General features: G+C 41.7%; 1 pseudogene; it reads left to right on the forward strand.

Moving 5' to 3' along the window:
• The first annotated feature begins 463 nt into the window (after positions 1 to 463).
• LOC137277196 (uncharacterized) lies at positions 464 to 6,947 on the forward strand (annotated as a pseudogene).
• Positions 6,948 to 8,468: the final 1,521 nt, after the last annotated feature.

The following is an 8,468-nucleotide window of genomic DNA, read 5'->3' on the forward strand; positions in this document are numbered from 1 at the left end:
AAATGTGCATGCATTCCATTTAAATGTTAAATGCCCTCGTCACGTTACGGCTGAGATATTGTGAAGTTAGATATTAACTCGCTCACTCACTCACTCTTTTGTCGCGTTCTGAGACAAATCGGTAGCAGGCAGTTAATTTGTTTTTTGTTGTTCCATCCCGCACTCGGTCATATTCCAGCTATATGGCGGCGATCTGTAAACAAGTCGAGTCAGTCAGTCCAGTGGTCAACAGTATTAGCATCGATCTACCAGTCGGGATACGAGTCGTAATAATTCATAACATGATGTTGTAAATTTCATTTTGTCAGCTTTTCATTAACATCTGGTTTGGTGGCATTTAAACCTTCATGCGGCACGCAAGTGAATGGCTGATAAACCTGACTAGAGTCGTGTGTTTGTTGCGCATCAACAACCGACGCTCAGAGCACAGTGGCCTGAGAGTCTTGCTCCTGGAGACACAACCATGGTTGATCTGTCCAGCGTATCTATTTGGGTTAAAATGTGTTTACCTCTCATTCCTTTGGGCGGACTGTTTCATTTGATAGGTTTCGCATCGCCGTATTGGATCAGAGCAGGATTAGACCACAGTGGAATCTGGCAATTTTCTAACTATGCAGCAGGAGGCTGCCATAGCTATGTAGATCCGAGAATCACGCTGAAGGGTAAGTACCACATGCCAAAACCAGTCACATATAACAAACACATTTACCCGTCTCTGCTGGGGGTTCAGGGGAGATGATCTCTCGCCAACATCCATATCTAGTCAGTGATAGATGATGGTTCATTCTGGAGACGATAAGGTAACTTTCAGTTTGTTACAGAATCAATAAAAATGTTTAGAGATGGCTACTATTTGGGGTTCAAAATGGGGTTTCAAAATAATCCATTCAAACTTAGTACGTAGCTATGGTGATCACTCGTAGGAATTCTCCTTCGAAAATTGAGCTTTCTCTTGGAAACCATCAGCTGGAATCTGTATCAGATTTCAAATTCCTGAGAGTGTATTTTGATCAGGGGCCTACATGGTCAAGATATATATTCGAACTTTGTAGCCTTTGTGACAGTGTTCTGAATCTGTTGAAGTATGTATCCAAAACACAATATATAAAACACCTCTCTTGTCGAGGGTCGACTAAGGCTGCCGCCTCGTCTAACTTGATCGCTTTCAGTCTAGAACTCTTAGAATTTGTGCTGGAGCTTCTGTAACTAATCCAGCCTCGGCTTTCACGGTGTCCTTGTTTCTTAGATACCAACATATTTACCTTAATTACTTTATGAAGATGTAGGCTACGGACAGCAATCATTCGGTCACGGTTATACTTAATATCTTTGATGAGTATGTCACATGCGAGTGGATGCAAGATCGTGTTTGGTTTCAACATTTTGAAAATGGCAGCACCTGGAGTTGAATGCACTTTGCTTGAACCCCGTCAATGCATCTACACCTTCTGAAACTTCTCCTTGATGTGTTTCAGGCTTCATGATTATTATATGGGTTTTTTTTACAGCAGAACACACAACAATTCTACAAGCATTGAGATGGGTAGATAAATATAATGACGATTCATTGTCTGCCATAAAGACTATTGAGTCTGGAGTAGATGGATCCAGAAATGATACTGTTTATGAAATTTTAAAACTGGACACAAATTTGAACATGAAATTTCTCATGTGATATTGTGTGTGTCTCACTCATGTCGCTTTGCATGGTAATGAAACAGCAGAGAATCTTGTCAAATCGGGATTGCTAAAGGATGAAACTGACATTTTTTAATTCATAGACTTGGGAAAGTGATTGTTAAATGTGTTGTTGAGAAGTCTTTTTTTATGGTTACCATAAACATTTGCAGTCTGCCTTCTTATATCTCTGATCGTTCAGCTTTAATTAATGAGTTACGTGCAAACAGACCCTACTCCTGGTGTAAAACTAAAACTCATTAAAACTATACCACCACCGTATGTAGGTAGCGATACTTGCAAAATATCCTTTTCATCAATATCACTTGATATCCAAAGGATTGAAAGACTTTGAAAAGTCTGTTAGACATAATACCATGCTGACCCATGAAGTCTATTATGTTCTCCGTCAGAGAATGCCTCAAATCTCCGCCTTGTTGTACGTGTGTAAGTACTTCGAAATATAACTCTGCATCTGGACCATGTTGTTGACGGGGCGAATGCCACTGTACCGAAATAATGAACAGAACATATCCCTATACATGAATATTCATGCAGCAGCAGTATTGCACTGATGTTTAAGTACTGGTGAGACATCTTTATGCTCCATTTGACACTGACCCGTGAAGGTCCCGGGGTAGAATAGGCCTTCAGCAACCCATGCTTGCCACAAAATGCGACTATGCTTGTCGTAAGAGGCGATTAACGGGATCGTTTGGTCAGGCTCGCTGACTTGGTTGACATATGTCATCAGTTCCCAATTGCGCAGCTCGATGCTCGTGTTGTTGGTCACTTGATTGTCTGGTCCAGACTCGATTATTTACAGACTGTCGCCATATTGGAATATTGCTAAGTGCTGCGTAAAACTAAACTCACTCACTCACTCACTCCCATTTGACAGTATGAGAAATCCCTGTCGACTGACAGGTGAGGGGATAATATTTTAACTGACAACAAATCATTTCACACTCTCACATTGCATCAAAAGCTAACAATGCTAACAAGGAAAACCCCAACAAACTTGTCTGACACACTTATGGTTGTGTCTTGAAAACCAAGTTAGACAGTCATATAATACATTGGAGGGTAGTCATAAACATTCAGCTCATTCAGCCCTATTCCGGCGTCCCCAGAAGACTGTAAAATGTGACATACGGTATGTCGTGACTGTTCCCCATTCAGTCAAGATGTTTAAATTTCAACTTTGCATTGTAAAAGCTGCGTGTAAGGAACACATGTATCGCCTTGAATTACCCACTTCTAAAACACCCACCAAAGATCTGAGACTAATATTAGTTTTCGTAGAATGTAATACAGTTTGTACAAATCTACCGTGATTAAAAATATAACTTGGCGGTATAGGGTATTTCCTCATAGCATTAATCAACAATGCTCCCCAGTACGCCTCTTCGTCTTGTAAACATTCGGCCTTGAACCTAGGCGGTTTACCTGAGTTTTTACAGCTGGCTGAGAAGCTCAGGTACATCTATTACAGGAGGCTTTGCAACACCTACTTCAATCCTATGCTCTGTCGGCTTCTGGGGACCGAGAATAAACACGATATTGCTTGGAAGGCATACACAATCTGTTTGTAATAAATAATTTTGCTTTCCTTTCACTTCCATAGACTAAATATGTAGCTTGCGGAGGGAACAGAAAGGAATATGATTTTAGGAATGTTATACATAGTATTACAATATTCAGGAATGTTATCCATACTATATTCAGGAATGTTAATATATAAAGTAATGTTATAATATATTGAGGAATGTTCATGAAGAATTGTTATACGTACAATAGGAAGGAATGTTGTTTAAATGCAATATGAAGGAATGTTACGCAAACTACATTCATGAATATTATGATGCAAACTTCAGGAATGTTAAACATCAAGTATGAAGCATGCAAACAATGTGAAAGATTGTTATACACGCCATATTAAGGAATGTTATGATGCAATCACCACACAAAATGACTGTACTACCCAAATTTACTAATGTTAGAAAATATACGTCACGGTGTCATCTGTCGGCCATGTAGACAACGTTTGAAATCTCCGTATCATCTGGCTGTCAGATTTACACATATTTAAAGCATTGTTAAAATAAACGAGCAATCAACTCTGCATTTACATGCATTTCACAGACGTGTAAATCTGGCCAATGTTTTCATTTGTTTTTTCTGCTTGTCTAAATGCTGTGATTGTATGACGTAATATTTAGTACACGCGTAAATGGTTGGTAATGGGTAAATAGAGAATTGCAAGACTGGCACTGCTTTAACATGTATTTCAATGGCACTGTAATATAACTGTCACACCGGGTTCGATAGCGCGTCCGACCATGCCATAATGTACTGAGATAATTTGTTACAAATGATGAAGTGATACCCATGACTGAGCACAAATATTAACGTCCGTCCCTTTCTTGACATTACATGATGTCTGACAGTGTTTAAAAGGTTCAAATACATGTATTGGATGTTTGAGACAGAGCAATATGTGTTAGGGTGTGTGTGTGCGCGCGCGCGTGTGTGTCTGTGTGCATGTGTACATGTATGTAAGAGGGAGAAGGTGTTGGATGGGGTAGGCCTAGGGTGGGGTGGTGTCGGTGTGTCGATGTTAGGATACTGATAAGCGCTTTTGTTCAGCAGGTAATATCGTTTATACTTTGCTAATGAAACTTGCATAACAGTTTATATATCTAACCTTAGGTACCCTTAGGTACACTTCTTATATGCGAGGAAACAATGCTTTTTGCAATAAAACACAGACAGATATTTACACACAGACATGAACCGGTAAGTGTCTGATTTTAGTGCACATTTGTATGAATTGTCAGATCATAGCTGCACAAACTTCTTACAAATATCTATACTTTCAAAAAAGATGGTTACAATGTATTGATGCTTCCCAATGTAAATTACTGCTGTAAAAATGTAAACCTGCTCACACTTGGTATGAGCTCTTTTTGATGGAATATACTGTACACCTATTTTAATTCCATCTCTTGTTAATTAAGAGTTGACAGATGAAACTGTGAGGCACTGGTGAGAATGCTGGTCCAGCCAGTCTCTTGCAGATGTTACCAGACACCGAACCTGGGGAAATCTATACTTGCTTCAGCATTGCAGGGAGGTCAGTTGGGGGAATGAAGATAAAAAATAAACACTGGGACATGATAATGAAAAGACAAAAATGAACAACAGACAGTTGTTTGGGGTATGATTCAAATAGCTTAACCTAGATTTCCATATCCTTCGAATGTACATTTGGTTGAAAAAATATATTTATCCCGAGACAAGAACGAATGTTTAGACATAATTCAAAAGTATAATGAGCATCCATTTTGTCTTCTACCCGTCCCTACATACGCTCAGTCACATGTGTCGCCAGGTCACGGACAATCAGTGGTTTAGGGCCTCTATTGCAATTTTCGTGCGTCTGTTGATGTGGCGACGCCTAGTCACTTCATTACTTGATCATGAATCACAAACACATGTTCATGATATGGTCGGGATCGGGCCACGGATTAGTAGATATTTATCATAAAAACAGGTTTTTATGCATGTAGCTTGAAACTCGCTTTTTTTCATTTTACGTCTTCTTTTCTCTTAACATCCATGCTCACGTCAAAAGTGATATAAATTCTAATCGCATAATAAAGAACGAGACAATACCTAGCATGCCAAGTTGTGGTTACCATGACAACCTTATGTAAGAGAGAGAGAGAGAGAGAGAGAGAGAGAGAGAGAGAGGGGGGGAGGGAGAGAGGGACGGAGAGATTATATTATTGTGTCAGGCAAATGTTTGCATATTATGCAAAAATTTTTGTATAACACATAAAACATCTGCCCATCCTTAACAGGCCTTCGAGACACATAAAATCTATAACACAGAGCATGGATAAAATATATCTAGATACACACACAGTAAAACGTGGAGAAACGGTGGGTGGTGTGGTATCATACGTTATAACAATTTTCTTCCTTTAACATAAGTATCACTGAAGCACATGAAGGATATACTAAGTTATCACATTCCATAATAAAAATGTTCTGGTCGACAGGAGTTACCAAGCTAAACAGTGGATTGAAAGAGCGGGCATGCATGCATCTGCTTATCTGATCCCACTGACATTATTTTCACATTTCATTTCCTTCCAGCTTGGTTTTCGCGCAACCCAGTTTTTTTAGACAGTCGGGTTGATCGCCATTGGCGCTGCAGTTGTCCTTCTGTTCCTGTCAATCTTCGTGCAGGCGCTCAGGGACAAGAAGATCATCGGCGCCTGTTAGTACCTATAAATGTATCTAAAAACCTTGATCCTCACGGACATATTTATTCAGTTCTTAAAAAGAGGTGATTCTAGAGATTAGTTACTTCACACGATATAATGCGATTGAGAACGATTGGTTGCCTGTGGCAACGAATTCCGTTGTACTGAGTTGCGTCCCTTTGCAGTAACAGCTACCTGTGCCAGTAGGTTATGACTACGCTCCTTGGTCTGTAACACAACATCCGTGTCCTTGGGGTTCACCAAAGTGATGAACGCTTGAACTCTGTCTCATTGCGACCCGTGAAGGTCCAGGGGTAAAATAGGCCCTATGCTTGCCATAAAAGGCGACTATGCTTGTCGTAAGAGGCGACTAACGGGATCGTTTGGTCAGGCTCGCTGACATGGTTGGCCCATGTCATCGGTTCCCAATTGCGGATATCGATGCTCATGTTGCTGATCAGTGGATTGTCTAGTGGATTATTTTCAGACCGAAGCCATATAGCTGGAATAGTGTTGAGCCCGGCGTAAAAGTAAACTCACTCACTGCCTCATTGCAAGCATTTCTCGCCCCAAAACTGGTCACAGCGTCATGTAACAGAGATACTGTTCAAATAGCGTCATTAACACTATCCGTGGTGTCAATACATGAAGGGGTATGAGCAAACACACCCAAGGAATGCTGATGTTTGAAGGCTGTCAGTCGCATCGACTTAAACGATGTATGGAGTAAAGAGAGTATTTCTGTGCATGCGGTTAAGATGTAAGTATATAGGCTCCACCACAAAGTCGAACTCGACACATGCACAATTTGTTTTAAATTTGACTTGTATATTTGCAGGTGGAGCAATCATCATCGGCGCGATCGCCTTCGGCAGTCAGAAAGGCATGGTTGACTACCTTGGCTGGGCTTTCGCGCTGTGCATTGAGGGGGCAATAGTGGAGGGCGTGGCAGGCACATTAATGATAGTGGGAACGTTTGCTATCAGAAGAACATAAATGATTAGCCGGAGAATTCTAATAGTTATAGGTCAAAATGATGGAGTCGATAGAGTGCTTTGAGAATGGGACATTAAGATATAGCATGAGTAGTATAGGGAATGGGGGTTTTAAAACACTTTCAAGAAATGAAGCCTTATTTACTAAATAAGGCTTTGGTTGGGTCCCTTAGCTCTTGCTACTATTACCCCTACTACAAAAAAGTTGGCGGTAATTACTGTGCCTTGGTAGGAGGTAATACTGTGCCGTACGGTACGATCAATAATTCTTCTTTTACAAATCCCCTACCCGGCCCATCCCTCAAGTAGTACAAGTTAGGTTCGTCGGCTTTCATATCCACTTTATCTATGTTGTAAGTTTTGACTGACCATATAGGATCGGTGGCTCGCTTACGGCTATCGCCCTCGTGTTCCCACGGCTGGTATAGATACCTCACTAAGGCCCTATCTGGTATTTGTTTCTCCTTCCCACGCAATGGAGCGGTCGACTCTGCAACTATTGATTTTAGTTTGATAGCGTCTGCCGGTTTCTTACCGGTGAGACGGGTGACTTCATGGTTGATTGCCGACACCACCTTGGGTAACCTCGTGACCCATTCAGTCGATCGTTTTCCAGGGGTGGCCATCTCCCTAGCATACTGATAGCCAAACAAGCGCTCAGCCAAAGTCCTATTAAATCTCTCAACTATGGCTTGACTGCGATGGGCTCCGGCCGTGCCACGCCTGACCTTTGTATCGTGTTTGGTTAGCAGTTGTGACACGGCACCCATGAACTCCCGTCCGGGGTCAACTTGCAGCTCTGTTGGCCACGTCAGTGGGCTGCGTTTGTATATGCGTTCAAATCCTCTGGCTACCTGGGCAGAATCTTTCGTGGTCAAGGGTTCGGCTTCCTTGTAACGACTGGCTACGTCCACTACGGTTAAGGCATACTTGTACCTCTTGTCGTGGGGTAGGAACAGTAGGTCTGCCTGGTGAACACTATTAGGTATGTTAATACCGAACCTCCTTCTAGGCACGTAGCGTGGTGCCGGCAAATAGATCTGCCACAGGGCTTGTTTTTCAAGCCACGCTTTGGCTTCCTCCGGGGGTACTCGCGCTAGTTTAGCTAGCTTATCTACTGCGCTAGCTCCTTTCCAGTACCCACGCGGGCTGTAGTAAATAGCCTCAAATTTTTTCATGTCCATACGCGTATGTGTTTATCCCATCAATAGCTATCCAACGTTTCGTGTCCATAGGCGACAGGGACGTCTTGTTTATAGTCAGTCCGTATATCTTATGTCCATCACTTCTAAGTGTGTTCATTTTATGCCTAAAGGTACGGGTCTTGAACAGGGCTTCCTTGAATCTGGCGTGTTTGATGTGTTGTTTCACCACATACTTCTTAACCCCCTTAGCCTTCCGGATCTCACTATTGTCGGCTTTCAGTATGGAGTACATCTTAGGTCTCAAACCTATGTACTCGGCTATGGGCGTGCCAGCACACTCGTCCTTCATCTTACCTAGGACCTTTTTATTTACCGTA

Source organism: Haliotis asinina, chromosome 3, assembly GCF_037392515.1.
Source record: "Haliotis asinina isolate JCU_RB_2024 chromosome 3, JCU_Hal_asi_v2, whole genome shotgun sequence".
In the NCBI taxonomy this organism is placed as follows: domain Eukaryota; kingdom Metazoa; phylum Mollusca; class Gastropoda; order Lepetellida; family Haliotidae; genus Haliotis; species Haliotis asinina.